Source organism: Rutidosis leptorrhynchoides, chromosome 10 (genome assembly GCF_046630445.1).
Source record: "Rutidosis leptorrhynchoides isolate AG116_Rl617_1_P2 chromosome 10, CSIRO_AGI_Rlap_v1, whole genome shotgun sequence".
NCBI lineage: Eukaryota > Viridiplantae > Streptophyta > Magnoliopsida > Asterales > Asteraceae > Rutidosis > Rutidosis leptorrhynchoides.
The window spans coordinates 176,401,848-176,422,333 of record NC_092342.1 but is presented as its reverse complement, the minus strand read 5'-3'; the positions used below and the strand labels follow the sequence as shown (position 1 = coordinate 176,422,333).

At 28.8% G+C, this 20,486-nt stretch overlaps 1 long non-coding RNA gene across 2 annotated transcripts; it reads left to right on the top strand.

Annotated features, from left to right (window-relative positions):
• Window positions 1-13,030: 13,030 nt before the first annotated feature.
• On the top strand, window positions 13,031-20,216 carry LOC139873293 (uncharacterized). 2 transcript variants are annotated; one of them, XR_011767298.1, is made up of 6 exons: window positions 13,031-13,194; window positions 13,538-13,712; window positions 13,817-14,042; window positions 14,132-14,518; window positions 14,787-14,879; window positions 20,071-20,216. It is a non-coding gene; the product is annotated as an uncharacterized lncRNA (long non-coding RNA). The 2 variants fall into 2 exon arrangements; XR_011767297.1 differs by lacking the exon at window positions 20,071-20,216 and having other exon boundaries at window positions 14,787-15,308.
• Window positions 20,217-20,486: the final 270 nt, after the last annotated feature.

The following is a 20,486-nucleotide window of genomic DNA, read 5'->3' as shown; positions in this document are numbered from 1 at the left end:
TTTATTCAATATTATTATTATTATTATTATTTTAACATTATTATTTGTGTAATTATTAATACTAATATATTTATCTTAATTATATAATCTATAAAGAATGAAATCGTACGAATTAGGCTATGAACCTCCATTGAACTGTATTGAATGTTTGTTTTGGTCTTCAATCTGTTTCATGTCCTTATCAAATTATCAAAACAGTCCAAAATCCAGTACAAGTAATATTCTTCTTTATCTCTTTTATCTATTATTCTGTGTACCTAGTGGAAAACTGACTGTCGACTAATTAGGCCATAAAACAATCGAATTGCTGAGTAAGATTAGTGAAATCATTTTGTTCTGTTATCACACTATCAATTAAAATTATAACAGCTCCCTTTTTTATGATTTAAACATAAATTCTTTTTGAAATAAAGCAACTCGTCCCTGTTATTGTTTTATTTTTACAGAAACTCGATTTTTAACAAACTTCAAAATGTAATAACGCAATTGTGTTAGGAAACCTTTATGAAATCTTTCTGCAAAATCTCAGGTACCAATTCATTGTATCGAGCTTAAATTTCCGAGTCAAAGTTCTTGTTTCACAAAGTCAACATATGTTCATCAGCAAAATTCGAACTTATTATTGTGTGATAAGTGAAATTAAGAATTTACAAATATTCTAGGGAAGTTTTAAAAAGTATTTCGTGTAGGAACAATGAGCTGAAACTGATTTAAACTCGAAATCAAAATTTTTTTTTTTGTTTTGTCTAACTCGTCGAACAGCAACTGTATACTGCTGTATATATATATATATTTTTTTTGTTCTGTTTCTGTTAGTCACATAGGCCGTTTTTAAATAAGTTTACAAGTCTTAATTAAATTGTTAATTCATTGTGAGATTTGATTCGAGTGCTGGTCGGTTCAAGATTTCTGAAAAAGATGAAGAACATGGGAAACAGAAAGGATTGAATACATATAAATAAAACGTGTATTAAATCAGTTAAGTAGAGTTGGAAGCATGGTTATGAGTGATTGAGGGCGAGCTAAGGGTCGTGAGTTCGAACCTCTTCAGGGCCATTTCTTTTTAGAAAAAGATTATAAAGGGTATACACTTTTAATTAATTCTCTAATTATCATTATTATTATCATTGTCATTATTATTCTTATTATTATTAGAATTATAATTATTATCATTGTTATTATTATGATTCTAATTATTATTATTATTATTATTATTATTATTATTATTATTATTATTATTATTATTATTATTATTATTATTATTATTATTATTATTATTATTATTATTATGTTGATTATTATTAAATTTCATCATGTATGCATTATAGTTATTGTATTCGATATATGTATTAATATTATTATGATTAGAGTTATTATTATTATTGTTATTTATAGTAAAAATCAATAAAAGTATTTTTGTTAAAACATTAGAATTACAAGTATATTATTAATAACAAAAATATATATATCATTGATCGATTACGATTACGTGTATTAATATATCCACAAATGATATAGGTTCGTGAATTCGAGGCCAACCCCGCATTGTTCAGTTGTTCAATGTTGTCATATGTATTTTTACTACAAAATACATTAGGTGAGTTTCATTAATCCCTTTTTAAATGCTTTTGCAATATATATTTTTGGGACTGAGAATACATGCGCTGTTTTTATAACTGTTTTACGAAATAGACACAAGTAATCGAAATTACGTTCTATGGTTGAATGATCGAAACTGAATATGCCCCTTTTTATATAGTCTGGTAATCTAAGAATTAGGGAACAGACACCCTAATTGACGCGAACTCTAAAGATAGATCTATCGGGCCCAACAAGCCCCATCCAAAGTACCGGATGCTTTAGTACTTCGAAATTTATATCATGTCCGAAGGAGGATCCCGGAATGATGGGGATATTCTAATATGTATATTGTGAATGTCGGTTACCAGGTGTTCAATCCATATGAATGATATTTTTGTCTCTATGCATGGGACGTATGATTATGAGAAATGGAAGTATGAAATCTTGTGGTCTATTAAAATTATGAAATGATTCTTTATGATAAACTAATGAACTCACCAACCTTTTGGTGGACACTTTAAAGCATGTTTTTTCTCAGGTACGAAAGAAATCTTCCGCTGTGCATTTGCTCATATTAGAGATATTACTTGGAGTCATTCATGACATATTTCAAAAGATGTTGCATTCGAGTCATTGAGTTCATCAAGATTATTATTAAGTCAATTATATTTGGATATATTATGAAATGCTTTACATGCCTGTCAACTGTCGATGTAACGAAAGTTTGTCTTTTAAAAACGAATGCAATGTTTGTAAAATTTATCATATAGAGGTCAATTACCTCGCGATGTAATCAACTGTTGTGAATCGTTTGTAATTGATATGGACTTCGTCCAGATGGATTAGGACGGGTCTTCACAGTTGGTATCAGAGCGGTGGTCTTAGAGAACCAGGTCTTGCATTAGTGTGTCTAACTGATAGTCGTTAGAATGCCTTAGTGAGTCTGGACTTCGACCGTGTCTGCATGTCAAAAGTTTTGCTTATCATTTCTAGTCGAAAATCATCTGCTTATCATTTTTAGTCTAGACACATCTTACTGCATTGATGCATGAATAGTGTATAGACAAGATTCATATCGTAGCGTATCTGTTACTGTAAACCTTATCTGGCGTATCCCGTAAATTCCTCCGTGATCTACGAAACCTTTAGTTCTATATATATGGATATTCTATGTAATTAAGAATACCATCCGTTAGCCAGAAAATTATTTCATATCTAAAAATTCTTTATGCAATCGTACGAAATAGAATTCGTCATTAGTTCAAGTCACTCGGATTCCGAAATGGAATCCCATTCAAGCTCCGAAAGCAGTGTAACCGGAATGAATCAACCAATCAGTCATCATCTATTCTGGACGAATTGGGGATGGGTTCGTAGCCTCCTCAATCATTGGAGACAAGAAGAAGGTGATCCTTTCCATCCGCCACATTGCTCTATTGGCAAAGAACCTGAAGCACTTACCGATGAACCTGTTCGAAATACCATCTTTTCTCTCATTTCCAGAGTATCTCGCCACGATTATATACTATACCAAATTTTAGATTATATTTATCCGCTAGTCCGAACTGAAAATCACCCCGGTGTAATAGAAGAAGTCAACGAAATTCGCGCTCGGGTAGTGGCTTTAGAGAATATGGTGCGAAGGTTACAAACACCAGCAGCAGCACCAGCAGCATAACCAGTACCACCACCAATGTCAACAGTACCATCACCACCACCAACATCAACATCCGCATCCCATACCTCAACATCTTAATCTATACCTCGAACATCAACGTCATACACACCATGGATACCAAGGAGTACCAACAACAACAACATCATCACACGTCTCAACCTCGCAATCTATACCTCAAGCATAATCATCGTTCTACGAATTGTTTCATGAATCGTTCTACATAAACTATCTTCGTCCTTTTTGGTGATTATGTAATCTCTAATATTTTAGAGATTATGTACTCTAGTTCTAGCCGTAAATCTGATGAGTTTAATATCACATTGACTCATTAAATCCATAATTACGTCTGAAGAAAATATATATGTATATATGTTTTCATAAAGATTGTAATTAAAATTTTTATTGTACAAACTGTTAATGGTGAAAATATTTTAACGGGTAGGTAATACCCGAGGAATATTTAGATTTTGCATTAATAAGTTACACTGTACATTCTTCGAATCTGATTCAACAGTCATTTACTATCCTACTTACATCCACCGATATAAAAATTCGTTCACCACCGAATAACCATTTTCATTCAATTTCATATTTGGATTTTAATCTATAATAATCCAACAAGTGGCATAATGAAGAACACATTTGACATAATAAAATTGGTTAGAAACAAACAAATTAACTATGACAAATTTGTTAAGAATCCACGCTAACTGTTCCTAGCTAATTGTTCCCAACTAATTGATTACACTTTATTTATCACAATTTAATTATCGCAAATTACATTCTCGCAATTTTATTTATCGTCATTTAATTTCTGTTATTTACTTTACGCATTTAATTTATCATCATTTAATTTCTGTATTTATTTTACGCACTTTAAATATCGGGACATGTATACAAGGTTTTGACATATCATATCGACGCATCTATGTATATTATTTGGAATAACCATAGACACTCTATATGCAGTAATGCGGGAGTTAGCTATACAGGGTTGAGGTTGATTCTATAATAATATATATACTTTGAGTTGTGATCGAGTCTGAGACGAATACGGGTCACGTTACGTATTAATTAATTCGAATACTATATATTAAACTATACATGAATTATTGAATTGCTAACTGTGGACTACCAACAATGGACAATTAAAATGAATTAAAATATTGACTATAACATATGAAACTAAACATTTCTTCAAGTTTGCCACTTGATCTCATTTTAAACCTCATTTGTATCTTGACGATTTCAATCTGCGTTTAAACCTTTCATGATTCTTTAAAACATTTCAATCGAGAGGATGAATCAACCGCACTTCATTAACGGAAGGAAAGATTTATGCATATAGTTATGCACCTGAGAAACTCTCGGCAACTGAGTAAAAGTTTAACACGTAGTCGCGTCAGATCCTTTGACATTTATTAGCAAAAATAACTTTATGATCCCTTTTTAAAGTAGCCAATTTTGTCACAGCTCCAGCAAGTCAACTTCGACTTTTCATTCGAAGTAGCCTTACTATAATCCTGATATATACAATTACCCTTTTGATACCGGAGAATTCTTTTATATTCCACCATATTACCAGCAGATGTACCAACAACCTCGTTGCTTTTTAGCTTAAATCTCTCTGATAAATCATTATATTTATTCATTGAAACCCTATCATATACTCATCCGCATCTTATAACGAGAACTGCCATAACAATTACCGGGAATCAGCAATCAGTACTTTGAAAACTTACAGCATATCTACATCAACAGTTATATATATGACATTTATCTATTAGAATTATGATCTCCCATTCTGAAATTCTGAAAAGCACCCAGTCTGCGAACCAATACTCTGAATTTTGAAAAGTTGAATGAAGCAACAAAAACTGTAAACGACCTAATCATCGGAAGTTTGATGATAAAGAATAGAATGTTGGAAAAGCTCAGAAAAGTTGGAACTGGAAAACGGATTGAGCTAACCACGAAGGAGACCAAGGACCAAACCCTACATTCAAAGGATTCAGGTAATTCTGGATCCGTTGAAATCTTTAGAGAATATCTTGCTCCGAAGTCATGTTAAAATCTTGAGGAAAATCTTTCTCCATCAACCATCAAACTTAGAAATTCCAAAATATCATCATCAATATCTTCGATATTTCTGAGGATATTTTCATAAATATTCTCGTCCGAAATTATATACCTCCTCGTACTTCCTGTGTATCATTATATTAGAAACATTCAATAGAAAATTTAGTACCGAAAAGCAGATTATACGAAACTATGAAAGAAACCGTGGACAAATCACAAAGAATAAGTTTGACTTCAAAGAATCTAAATGATTCAATGTCTGCTGAAGTTTTTAGCGAATATTTTGCTCATTACTCTAAACCCTTGCGGACAATAGTCTCCATCATCCTCTGATCTTAGATATTCAAAGATATTATCGTATCTTTCATTATAAATATCCTCGATATTTCTGAATATATTTTTATAACTAATACTATCTGAAATCATTTATCTCTTCGTGCTATCAGTGTTACATCATATAGAAACTGTTAGTTTCTATATTCTGTAAACTTTTGAGCTTAAAATATGAATGTTATTGAAGTAATGTTGGGAACTGATGCATGAGTTAGTATAATATAATGACACTTGATCAACGTGATTATATTACAGTAAGCCATGCTGAGTTATAATGGGACATGATGATTCACAGTAGATCATACCACCATCATGTGTCATGTTACATAACACTTTCATTCTAATTAACTTTTGAACATATCAAGAAAGTATTTTCTTGATAGCTCTATTCTCAATGATTCTGGTAATTCGATGAATCAAATCGTGCTATTACATTCTTTCTTGATTATAACATTAAATTCATTCGAAACTCCATATTTACAAATTCTAGACCATTACTCGTTTTACTAGAGATCGAGAGGAGATTAAAAAGACGAAGAGCTCCGAAACATAAAGGAAGATATAAAACTCGACAACAACAATGAAATTACAATAATTAAAAAAAAATTAAAACATCATGGCAATTAAAAATTAAAAGATTACAATCAAACTACTCATCGTCGTCAATTGTCATATGCAAAGTAACGTTCACCAGTCATTTCACCATCCGTGAGGTACTCTGGAGACATCAGTATTTCTCTTGATGCCTCAACTGCTGCTTCAGCTGATTCATCGAGGTAACGATAACCCAACATCTCTTCATCTTCAAGAACCGCATACAAAGAAATGCGTTTACCACGATCTTCAATAGTATCTTTTATAAAGTACCATTGATCATCGGTACACAGAAAACTTGCCCTACAATCCGCATCATAATCGTCTTTATAAAAGAACACAGACGTGAATTCACACGGAACTTTTTCCTTCAGAAAGGATAGCAAGTCTTGTAAACTAACATCACGAATGTCGATATCTTCAAACGAAATACTATCGCCCCACTTATATTCCTTCATTTGATTACGGAAATCACCTCCATAATGAACATCGAATGAAACAATCATTGGGGGAAGTGTTAACATTTTGCAGTTTGAGAGTGTTTGATTTTGATTTTGAGAAAGGTGGAAATATAAAAGAAATATATGTTTGAGTGTATAAAATGAATTATATGGTTGATGTTTTTATAGTGTAAAAGTGACCGTTGGGATAGCCGTTGGAATTTTTTTTTTTATTTTTATATTTTACTAACGGCTAAAAATTTGGGCAAGTTTTTGGGCGAAGGTGGACGATGCCCGTTGGGACCTCTCTCATGATAGTTTCATTCGTACTCTTCGAATAATCGAATTATTTTTATCTGTATTATTCAATAATGATAAACTCTATTTATCAGCTCATATTCGTCAGGAAAACATATTTATTGTTAGCCATGACGACCTCACTCAAATTTCGGGACGAAATTTCTTTAACGGGTAGGTACTGTGATGACCCGGAGATTTCCGACCAAATTTAAACTTAATCTTTATATGTTTTCAACACGATAAGCAAAGCCTGTAATGTCGAGGCTGAAAAACTTTGAATTGTGTTCATATAATCATTTAACCCGTGACTATTTTCGACGATTCACGAACCATTGTGTGTAGGATAAATATGTATATAGATAAAAGTTTATATATAATATTTTGAGCTAATAAGATAAACTTAAATCAATGAGAATTAAACATATAAGATAATAAACAATTAAGTATTTGTATATAAAAATATACATAATAATTATTATAAATCTATATGTATATATGTGATTTCAGTAATAATTATTATTTGTATAATGAGATAGATAGATAGATAGATATATATATATATATATATATATATATATATATATATATATATATATATATATATGTGTGTGTATATATAAGAAAGTACTAATTATTATATGTTATTACATTATATAAAATTATATAAATAATATGTAATATTAATATATTGAAAATTACAAGTTTAATTAAAGATGTCACATCAATATTATTACTCTCATAACTATAAAAATTACTATTAATATTAAAATCAGTAGTAGGGATATTATTATGAAGTGCGATAGGTAAATTCTTATTACCACTAATGTTATTATTACAAGTAATGTAAATAATAATAATATTAGTAACATTCTAAATAATTAGTAACATTATAATTAATTAGTAACATTATAATTAATAATATTATTATTAACAGTATTATTATGAATGTTATTATCATCTATAATATTATGTTACTATTATCATATTACTATAAAATGTTATTATTGTTATTTATAACATTAAGGGTATTATTATTATAAATATATTTACTTATTAATAATATTAATTATAATCTATAAAAAATAAATATATAAATATAATGAATAAACATTTATTGAAATAGATATATACAGATATATATATAACGTTGTATATAATTATATTTATAAAAAAAATCAGTATTTTTATTCAATATTATTATTATTATTATTTTTTTAACATTATTATTTGTGTAATTATTAATACTAATATATTTATCTTAATTATATAATCTATAAAGAATGAAATCGTACGAATTAGGCTATGAACCTCCATTGAACTGTATTGAATGTTTGTTTTGGTCTTCAATCTATTTCATGTCCTTATCAAATTATCAAAACAGTCCAAAATCCAGTACAAGTAATATTCTTCTTTATCTCTTTTATCTATTATTCTGTGTACCTAGTGGAAAACTGACTGTCGACTAATTAGGCCATAAAACAATCGAATTGCTGAGTAAGATTAGTGAAATCATTTTGTTCTGTTATCACACTATCAATTAAAATTATAACAGCTCCCTTTTTTATGATTTAAACATAAATTCTTTTTGAAATAAAGCAACTCGTCCCTGTTATTGTTTTATTTTTACAGAAACTCGATTTTTAACAAACTTCAAAATGTAATAATGCAATTGTGTTAGGAAACCTTTATGAAATCTTTCTGCAAAATCTCAGGTACCAATTCATTGTATCGAGCTTAAATTTCCGAGTCAAAGTTCTTGTTTCACAAAGTCAACATATGTTCATCAGCAAAATTCGAACTTATTATTGTGTGATAAGTGAAATTAAGAATTTACAAATATTCTAGGGAAGTTTTAAAAAGTATTTCGTGTAGGAACAATGAGCTGAAACTGATTTAAACTCGAAATCAAAAATTTTTTTTTGTTTTGTCTAACTCGTCGAACAGCAACTGTATACTGCTGTATATATATATATATTTTTTGTTCTGTTTATGTTAGGCACACAGGCCGTTTTTAAATAAGTTTACAAGTCTTAATTAAATTGTTAATTCGTTGTGAGATTTGATTCGAGTGCTGGTCGGTTCAAGATTTCTGAAAAAGATGAAGAACATGGGAAACAGAAAGGATTGAATACATATAAATAAAACGTGTATTAAATCAGTTAAGTAGAGTTGGAAGCATGGTTATGAGTGATTGAGGGCGAGCTAAGGGTCGTGAGTTCGAACCTCTTCAGGGCCATTTCTTTTTAGAAAAAGATTATAAAGGGTATACACTTTTAATTAATTCTCTAATTATCATTATTATTATCATTGTCATTATTATTCTTATTATTATTAGAATTATAATTATTATCATTGTTATTATTATGATTCTAATTATTATTATTATTATTATTATTATTATTATTATTGTTATTATTATTATTATTATTATTATTATTATTATTATTATTATTATTATTATTATTATTATTATTATTATTATGTTGATTATTATTAAATTTCATCATGTATGCATTATAGCTATTGTATTCGATATATGTATTAATATTATTATGATTAGAGTTATTATTATTATTGTTATTTATATTAAAAATCAATAAAAGTATATTTGTTAAAACATTAGAATTACTAGTATTATTGATTAATATAGGTATTACCATTTATTATTATGATTATCATAACCCTAACTACAATTATAAATTATGATTATTATTAATGTTAATACTAGAATTAGTATCAATAAAAGTATTATTACTAAGTAATATGACTACAAATATTATCATTATTAATAAGATCTCTATTATCATTATTATTATAAGAATCAGTATTAACATAAATATTATTCCTAACAATATCATTATTATTATTAAACTTATTATCATTATTATCAATCTTATAAATTTATTATTTTGTTATCACTAAAACTATCAATATTATCATAAAAAGATATTTTTATATAAAATACATTTCATTATACTTTTATTACTAAAAAGATATTAGCTAAGCTATACCAATTAATATATAAATATATACTAAACCTTAATATATATAGTGTTTATTAATAATGATAAGTAATAGTTATATAAAACATATAACTAAATATATTAAACTTATCTAAATAATATATAGTATAACAAGTATATTATTAATAACAAAAATATATATATCATTGATCGATTACGATTACGTGTATTAATATATCCACAAATGATATAGGTTCGTGAATTCGAGGCCAACCCCGCATTGTTCAGTTGTTCAATGTTGTCATATGTATTTTTACTACAAAATACATTAGGTGAGTTTCATTAATCCCTTTTTAAATGCTTTTGCAATATATATTTTTGGGACTGAGAATACATGCGCTGTTTTTATAACTGTTTTACGAAATAGACACAAGTAATCGAAATTACGTTCTATGGTTGAATGATCGAAACTGAATATGCCCCTTTTTATATAGTCTGGTAATCTAAGAATTAGGGAACAGACACCCTAATTGACGCGAACTCTAAAGATAGATCTATCGGGCCCAACAAGCCCCATCCAAGGTACCGGATGCTTTAATACTTCGAAATTTATATCATGTCCGAAGGAGGATCCCGAAATGATGGGGATATTCTAATATGTATATTGTGAATGTCGGTTACCAGGTGTTCAATCCATATGAATGATATTTTTGTCTCTATGCATGGGACGTATGATTATGAGAAATGGAAGTATGAAATCTTGTGGTCTATTAAAATTATGAAATGATTCTTTATGATAAACTAATGAACTCACCAACCTTTTGGTTGACACTTTAAAGCATGTTTATTCTCAGGTACGAAAGAAATCTTCCGCTGTGCATTTGCTCATATTAGAGATATTACTTGGAGTCATTCATGACATATTTCAAAAGATGTTGCATTCGAGTCGTTGAGTTCATCAAGATTATTATTAAGTCAATTATATTTGGATATATTATGAAATGCTTTACATGCCTGTCAACTGTCGATGTAACGAAAGTTTGTCTTTTAAAAACGAATGCAATGTTTGTAAAATTTATCATATAGAGGTCAATTACCTCGCGATGTAATCAACTGTTGTGAATCAGTTGTAATCGATATGGACTTCGTCCGGATGGATTAGGACGGGTCTTCACACAAAAATTCATATCTTAGCGTATCTGATAATTCATATCTTAGCGTATATGTTACTGTAAACTTTTCCTGACATCTTTCGAAAATTTCTCCGTAATTTATGGAATTTTGGTATTATATATACATATGTAAATTATGTGTTGAAGAATACCAATCTAAGTCCTATAATCTATTTCATATCAAAAATCAATTCCCTGATTATACAAGATGGATCACGTATCTAGTTCAAATTCCTTAGATTCCGATAACTATTCCAATATGGATTTTCACTCGAGCTCCAAAAGCAGTGTGACCGGAATGGATTAACCAATTAGCAATCATCTATTCTGGATGAATTGAGGATTGGTTCTTAGTCTACTTAATCATTGGAGATAAGAAGAAGGCGATCCATTCCATCCACCACATTCCCCTCTTGGCGAGGAACCTGAAGCACTTACCGGCGAACCTGTTTGTAATACCATTTTCTCTCTCATTTCCAGAGTATCTCGTCATGATTATATACTATCTCAAATTCTAGATCTTATTCGTCCACTCGTCCGAACCGACAATCACCCCGGTGTAATAGAAGAAGTCAACGAGCTTCGCGCTCGGGTAGTGACTTTAGAGAATATGGTGCAAAGGTTACAAACACCAGCAGCATCACCGGCATCAACAATACCACCATGATCAACACCAACAGTATCATTACCACTACCAACAACAACATCCGCATCCCACACCTCAACATCACAATCTGTACCTATAGCATCAATGTCATACTCACCATAGATACTAAGGAGTACCAACAACAATAACCGATGAAGTATTGATTCATAACCTCATTGGAGAAATATTCTGCGGCGATTATGTAATCTCTAAAGTCTTAGAGATTATCTATTTCAGCCGTAACCGTAAATCAGATGAGTGGACCGAAACGATAGAAGGAAGAGTAGAAACCCTGACCAGAATGGTGCACAATTTACAAGCTAGACTTGTTTTACCAGCAGCGTCAACAGTACCGTCAGTATCACCAACACCGGCAAAACCTGTAGCACTACAAGTTCTGCCAATTCCATAATCACCAACATCAACACAAATCAACAACGCATATATTATATCAATGAGTTATGAAGTATTAACTCAATTCATCTGAAGAATTTATATGTATATCTTATATATATAAATTTTGAAACCATCATAAATCTTTTCGTACTAAGCTATTATGTATGAATTGAAAAAGGGTAAATACTATGTGACGACCCGGAAATTTCCGACTAAATTTAAACTTTAATCTTAATATGATTTCGGCACAAGAAGCAAAGTATATTTAATTGAATCTCATAAACATTGAACTGTATTCATGTATACATTCGACTTTTGACTATTTCTGACGATTCACGAACAATAGAATTGTAAATAAATATGTATATATATATATATATATATATATATATATATATATATATATATATATATATATATAAATGTAAGTATATACAGTAATTTGAAATTATAAAATATAACTTAAACATTAAAATGAAATATGTAAAAATAAGATATAAAAATAATTATGTGTATTTTAAAATAAATCATATATAAATATATATGATTTCTATATATAATTATTATTATATGTATATTGTAAAATATATAAAATTTATAAAAAATAATATTCAACAAAAATTATTATGTGATTATCTCTTCTATACATTAAAATAAAGTGCTAATTGAGATATATTAATTTCTAACTTCTAATCTCAACCATTAGATTAAAGAATTTATCACAACCTACCCCTAACAAACACCATTGATCTAATTATAAGTCAATAAGTCTACACTAAACAAACCTGTTCCAATCCTACCCCTAAATTACACGCGGCCCCTAAACATAAAAACATAACATCAAACATAACATCAAAGAGCAAACCTCCAACACAAAACCTAGATACCATCGCATGCAGATCCATTTGGAAGCTTCACAAATCAAATGCAGAATTCATCATCTATAAGCGTTTACATGTCTATTTGTTGAATCAGTATCTGCTGTTGAATAATCTTCATTTGCAAATCGTGGGTTAGTAATTTTTTTTATTTTTTCAAAAAGAATAATCTTGATTCTGCTGTTGAACAATTTCATTTGCATCATTAGAATCTTTTCAATACCCACTCGATTTCTTTCTAATTCAATCCAAAAATTATAATCTGCTATGAAATTGGGGGTTTGTTCATACTTTAGTTTTTGAATTAGGGTTTTCATAATCCTATTATCACCCATAATTGATTGAGAAGTTAAATAAAAAAATTTAAATCATTTTCCAAATCTTCATTGCAGGTTTGCGTGATATAGGTTGTATAACACAATTATATGTTTGTTAGATATTAGTGATTTATTTGGTTTTATGCTTGAAATTTATTAGGTGGTGCGCAGTTGAGGGTAAAGGTGTAGGAAGGAAGGTGTTCAATCGGGTTCAGAAAATGTATGATAACGAATTAGCATGAAAAGAATTTGCTTTTGATGGAGAGGAAAGTTTGTTTACTGTTGGTGCACTTCCAAGAAACAAAGCTTGAGTGTACTACTGTAACTTCAAGCAGGTAAATTTTTGACCCATTAGTAAATGGGTCTAACTTGCCAAGGTTTTACTCTTCTGTTCTGTATTCATGTAAAGGATTGACGTGGTGTTCTTGAATATATACAGAAACAGTAATGGAAAAGCGAGCCCTGAACACGAGGACGCAAACCGTAATCGTATGTGTTTCCAGTATCAGTTGAAAACATTCAAAGTGGAGTTAGGTTTGCTGCTAAAATTCTGATGCAGGAGATTGCACAAGCTTTGCGTGGTCAGGAGTCGAAAAATTCAATGGAAGCGTTGAGGGTTCCTGACACTATCCTTAGGCAAAATATATCAAATCAGTTAGTTATAGGTGTTTAAAATAAAAGCCTGTATTTTATTTTAGTACCCCGTAATCTACACCATTAATCATATATTACAATGTTCTTGTGTATTTAACAGGTGTAGGTGACAAGGAGAACAATCTTGATACAAATGATGCACGATCAGAATCACTTCCAATTGCGGACCACATAGAAACCGATAAAAGCTTAAAGTGACACCCACGTGAAAAAAAGCTGATTGATTTTAGGGATAAGCTATATCTTGCACCTTTAACAACATTTGGAAACCTTCCTTTTCTAAGGGTTTGCAAAGCTCTTGGAGCCGACATAACGTTTGGTGAAATGGCAATGTCAACCAATCTTTTATTATTTATAACACGATTTTTGTTCATTGTGTTTTTAGGGTTTTTTCATCTCCAGGTTGTCGATGTCAACTTATGTTGGATTTAAGTTGACACCTTCAATTATTCAAAGTTTATATCTGCATTTGCACCTTCCAGCACTGGTATGTTTTATCTATTATTCAAATTGGCAAACTGTTCTATGATTAGATTTGTTATGCTGTTGTTAGATGTAATTCATAGTTAGTTAACTGTATAGGTATATTAATATAGCTAATACTCTCTTATGTAGTGGTTAAATAAATGATTCTGAATATTTTCTTACTTTGAAAACTTATTTCATATTTGTTTAGCTGTTCGAAGCTGAGTGCTTTAATACGCCAAGTCAAACTTCACTTTTTTAGTCAAACTAAGAAATTCCCTTGATTCCAGGATGATGGACTAATGGCATTGATGGAAGGTGAATACATGGGACCTTTCAATCTAGGAAATCCTGAACAATTTACCATGTTACAACTTGCTCAGGTGCTAATTTTGACCCACTTGCTTTAGTTTCAGGTTCTTTGAAGTTCGTAAAGGGTCAAATGGATTATAGGATAGCTTAAAAGTGTTAACTTAATATATTAAACATCATACTTTATTTTGTATATATTATTTAGAATAATTAATTAATTTTATTTTTTAAAAAGTTTTAGTACATAACGTAAGTGATGTTGGGTAGTTTTGTTAGACCCACTTTGAAAATAATTGAGGTCTAAACATTATAGTAGCAATATAATGAGAACTAAGTATTAGTTTATGTGGAAGTAACCAATCGGGGGGAAGCGGGGGAAGCAAATTTTTTTTTTTTTTGGTTTTTTTTGAATTTTTTTTTCCGTCATCAAGATCACACGAAAATATGAACATTTAGAAGAGACACCTCGTGATGAATGTTATTATTTAGGCGGAAAAATGATCGACAAAAATAACATTCAAGATAATATTGTTCGTGAAGAATATGAACGTTTTTTCTTCTTCATGTTTTGTGAAGTAAAATTTAGCCCGATTTAGAGTTTAGGGTTTAGGGTTTGGGGTTTTGGGTTTATTCCATAAACCCAAAACCCCAAACCCTAAACCCTAAACTCTAAACCGTTCGTGTTAAAAACTCAATCTAAATCCTAAATCTAAACCCTAAATCTAAACCCTAAACCCTAAATTTCTAAACCCTAATATCTAAACCCTATAAACCCTAATATCTAAACCCTAATATCTAAACCCCAATAGCTAAAACCTCAAAATACGCTCGAAAAACACGATAATTGTTATATATTACGTCTTCGAGCGTTTTCCCGCCAAAATAAAAACATTTATCACAAAGTGTCTCTACTAAATGTTCATATTTTCATCTCGTCTATAATGTTCGTGAACAAAGTTTTTTCAAAAAATGAAAAAAAAAAGTTTTTGCTTCCCCCCGCTTCCCCCCGAATGGCTACTTCCCTCTTGATCCTACCACTATATATATATATATATATATATATATATATATATATATATTTGGCGAAAAATAACGAAAACTGTAATAAAAACGGAAAACGTTTTCAAAAAGAAAACGTCTTCAACAAAGAAAACGTTTTTGGTATATATAGTGATGGTTTTATGTTATCATTCATATCTTGGTTTTATATTCTTTTTAATCTTTATAAACTACATTAATCATTTTACTTGCATGTGAATATAAATTATTTTTAACCCTTTGGGATGACCTGATACATGAACTATTTGAAAGATAAGGTGTAATGAGCTGAATTGAAATGATTCATTTAAACACTTAAACCAAAATATAAATACTATAAAGCCTCCTTGAATTGTGAACCTTTGTTTTCGTTACTTTCATGGTAAACCTATGTCTTTTCAAACTATTAGATGTAATAACAATAACTATGCACGTTTATATTTAATAATTTTAGTTAATGAACCATGTGAAGATGTTAATCGGTCAAAATAAGAAAATGAAAATTTTGAAAGCAGAAGTTATGAAGGAAAAAAGTGATACTACTATACATTTAGACAAATTGCAAGATACTATATTAGCTTCTTTGTTCGGATAATATTTCGTCAATAAAGGTGATGATTGTGCTATGAAAAACTTTTCAACACATATGTTAACTTTAACAGCAAAATTTACTATTCTTATAGATTTTATGGAGCAGAACAACCAAAAAATTCACTTTATATCTATAATATCACCGGTTACATTGAAAAAGTCAAGTACATAATTTTGTTCGTGAAAAGACTTTAAATGAGATGTGAAGTATATTTACATAAAGACAATTTGCTGCTTTAATGTTGACATCAAAATAACTGCTTGAAACGACTGGTTGCATTGAGTAATCTATAAGAAATTCGTCATAGAAATATCTAGCCAAATGATAATGGCCTATTATCAAAAAGTCGGAGTACAATTAAATATCTGATGTGGAGTTATCATATCTTTATTATCCATCAATTTCAGTGGTAATACCATTCAATGATCGCTTTTGTCACATTATGCGCTACAACTATATGCCTATCGTAATTTAATAGTTCAACAATACATACAACTTTGTGTTACAATTTATCTTTTTTTTTTTTAAACAATTGAACTTTACTTTTATTTAAGGATTGCATTATACTTAATTGATATCTACATATTGTGTTTCACTACATTCTTTGCCTTAAATTGTTTAGTATACAACATTTGTGCCAAATATTTACTTGAACTAGCACATAATTTATAATATATTTAAAATTTTGTTGAACGAAACCCGCGATTCCGCGGGTCTTAAGCTAGTTAAATATTACATAATTAATATATGATACAAGTTAAAACATAACTGTTATATTAATATTATTACTCTCATAAATATTATTAATATCAGTATTATTAATATTATTATATATAATATTTAGATATAAAGTTTGATACAATTAATGTGTTATAATTACTAGTATAGTTATTATTATCATCATTAGTACTATTACTAATATTAACATTATCAATGTTATCAGTATTATCAATTAAATTGTTATTAGTATCATCATCATTATTAAAAAAAATTATCATACTTATTATCATTAGTAATCTAACATTAATATTATTATTATTATTAACATTATTATTGTTTTTACCATCATTTGTATATATATATATTTTTTATTACTAATTATTATTATGTTTTTTTATTATTAATAATAATATTACAGTATTATAAATATATTTATTATTATTATTATTATTAATATAAAATATATATTATATATAAAATCAAATAGGTACGAAGGTGATATCTTTCAATATTTGCTTTTCGCGTTTTTTCTTCTTCTGATTGTGATTATGTCGACGGTTTAGCACTAGAAAACAATTCTCTCAATCAAATCTTGTTGCTTTCACCATTCACGGACACAATATAGGATCTCTGTAAATGTTAATCAAAACAAAATACAACAAAATTTCTTATGTATATTTTTTTTCTGTTTCAGCCGATACCTTTGCTTCATTCTTATTTCTGTCAAAACTCGAAATTGAAGTGTTCGTCAAAATCCTTAAATGCAGTTATGTTAGTAATTTTTCATTTAAACTGTATGCAAAATCTCAAAACCCAATTCTTCATATCGATTACAAATTTTGGAGTCAAAATATTTATGTTCAAAAGTCAAACGAAGTGTTCATTAAGAAATTCGCGTTCGTTTTTGCATTTCAGATTAAATTGTTGTTTGATAAAGTTTATAGGAGTAATTTACCACCTTTTTCGTATAGAAATTTTTGTCTAAAACCTTCTCAAAATTGAAATCAATATTTAAGTTTTTTTCTTTTTACGCGAACACAGCAGATAGGTGTTGTTCTTTATTTTTTTTTTGTTTTCTAATAATCCAATCACTTAAATTAGTTAGTTCTGTTTTATTTATGAATTCTAAAATTAATTAGACACCTTGTTGTTATTGTGGTAAATATTTCTGGTCTCCTGGTGATGGGTTCTGTGAAAATGAAGAAGGGGGAAGAAGAACACAGGAAAATAGGGTTAAATATATTTAAGGTATAGAATTAATCAGGAAGGTATCACGGCTTGGATGGTTGAGGGTGTGTTCAGGTTAACTAGAGGTCTCGGGTTCGATTCCTGGATGGAGCATTTTTTTTTAAAAGCCTTTTTCCTTAAGGTAGTCTTCTATTTTTATTAAAATTATTATCATTATTATCATTTTCATTATTATTATTATTATTATTATTATTATTATTATTATTATTATTGTTGTTGTTGTTGTTGTTGTTGTTGTTGTTGTTGTTGTTGTTGTTGTTGTTGTTGCTGCTGCTGCTGCTGCTGCTGCAGCTGCTGCTGCTGCAGTTGCTGCAGCAGCTGCTGCAGATAAGTATTATTATTAGTGTTAAATTAATCATTATTATTACTATCATTATTATGATTATTTGTAGGATTATGATTTTAAGTATTATTATGATTGTTATCATTATTATTGTTAATAATATTATTATTATCATTATTATTAATAATATTACTAATATAATTAGTGTTGTTATTATTAGCATTAACATTATTATCACTACAATTATTACTAAGGTTATAAATATTGATACTAATATCATTGTACTTATTTATTTATTACTAATACTAAAATATTTTAATTTAACACATTAACAATTATAAATCACCTTTTTAATTTAATATTAGGTATTTACTTCAAATTATTGAAAATAAATATATTTAACTTATAATGAGTTATAAATCATTCTTATTACCATTATATTAACAATATAATTAGTATTATCATTATTATTATCACTGTTGTTATTATTATCGCAAATAAATATTGCAAATGTAGTAAGTTTTAATACAAGATATGATATTTCTAAACATCAATATGGGATATATATATATATATATATATATATATATATATATATATATATATATATATATATATATATATATATATATATATATATAATAAATGACATATCGTATACTTTAAATCTAATTTATACATAAATATTAAGTATTTATATATATAAGATGAATATAAATAAATAATACAAGAAGTATATTAATAATATTAATATATATAAACTGATTAATTGTCATTATATGTTTTAATATATATACGAATGATATAGGTTCTTGAATCCAAGACCAACCCTGCATTGTTCAATATAGTCATATGTATTTTTACTACAAAATACATTAGGTGAGTTTCATTTGTCTTTTTACCCTTTATATTTTTGGGCTGAGAATACATGCGCAAATTTTTATAAATGTTTTACGAAATAGACACAAGTAATTGAAACTACATTATATGGGTGAATGATCGAAGCCGAATATGCCTCTTTTGCTTGGTAACCTAAGAATTAGTAAACCGATCTACTAATTGACGCGAATCCTAAAGATAGATCTATTGGGACTAACGAACCCCATCCATGGTTGCGGATGCTTTAGTACTTCGATGTTGTTTTATCATGTCCGAAGGATTTCCCGGAATGATAGGGGATATTCTTATATGCATCTTGTTAATGTCGGTTACCAGGTGGTCACCATATGAATGATTTTTGTCTCTATGCATGGGACGTATATTTATGAGAACTGGAAATGAAATTCTTGTGGTCTATTAAAATGATGAAAATGAATGATTATGATAAACTAATGAACTCACCAACCTTTTGGTTGACACTTTAAAGCATGTTTATTCTCAGGTATTAAAGAAATCTTCCGCTGTGGATTAGCTCATTTTAAAGATATTACTTCGAATCATTCATGACTTATTTCAAAAGACGTTGCATTGAAGTCGTTGAGTTCAGTAAAGATTATGGTTAAGTAAATGGCATATATTAGATTATTTATAGGCGGATATTACGAAATGGTATGTATGCCTGTCAACTTTCGATGTAATGAAAGATTGTCTTTTAAAACGAATGCAATGTTTATAAAATGTATCATATAGAGGTCAAATACCTCGCGATGTAATCATATGTTATTGTATTCGTTCTTATGGATTAGGACGAGTCTTTACATACTACTCAGCTAAATTCATATTACTAATATGCTATAATCCTTCCATTAACGACTTAACCATCGTTAACCACAATCTCTGTTTAAACTCAATGAAATC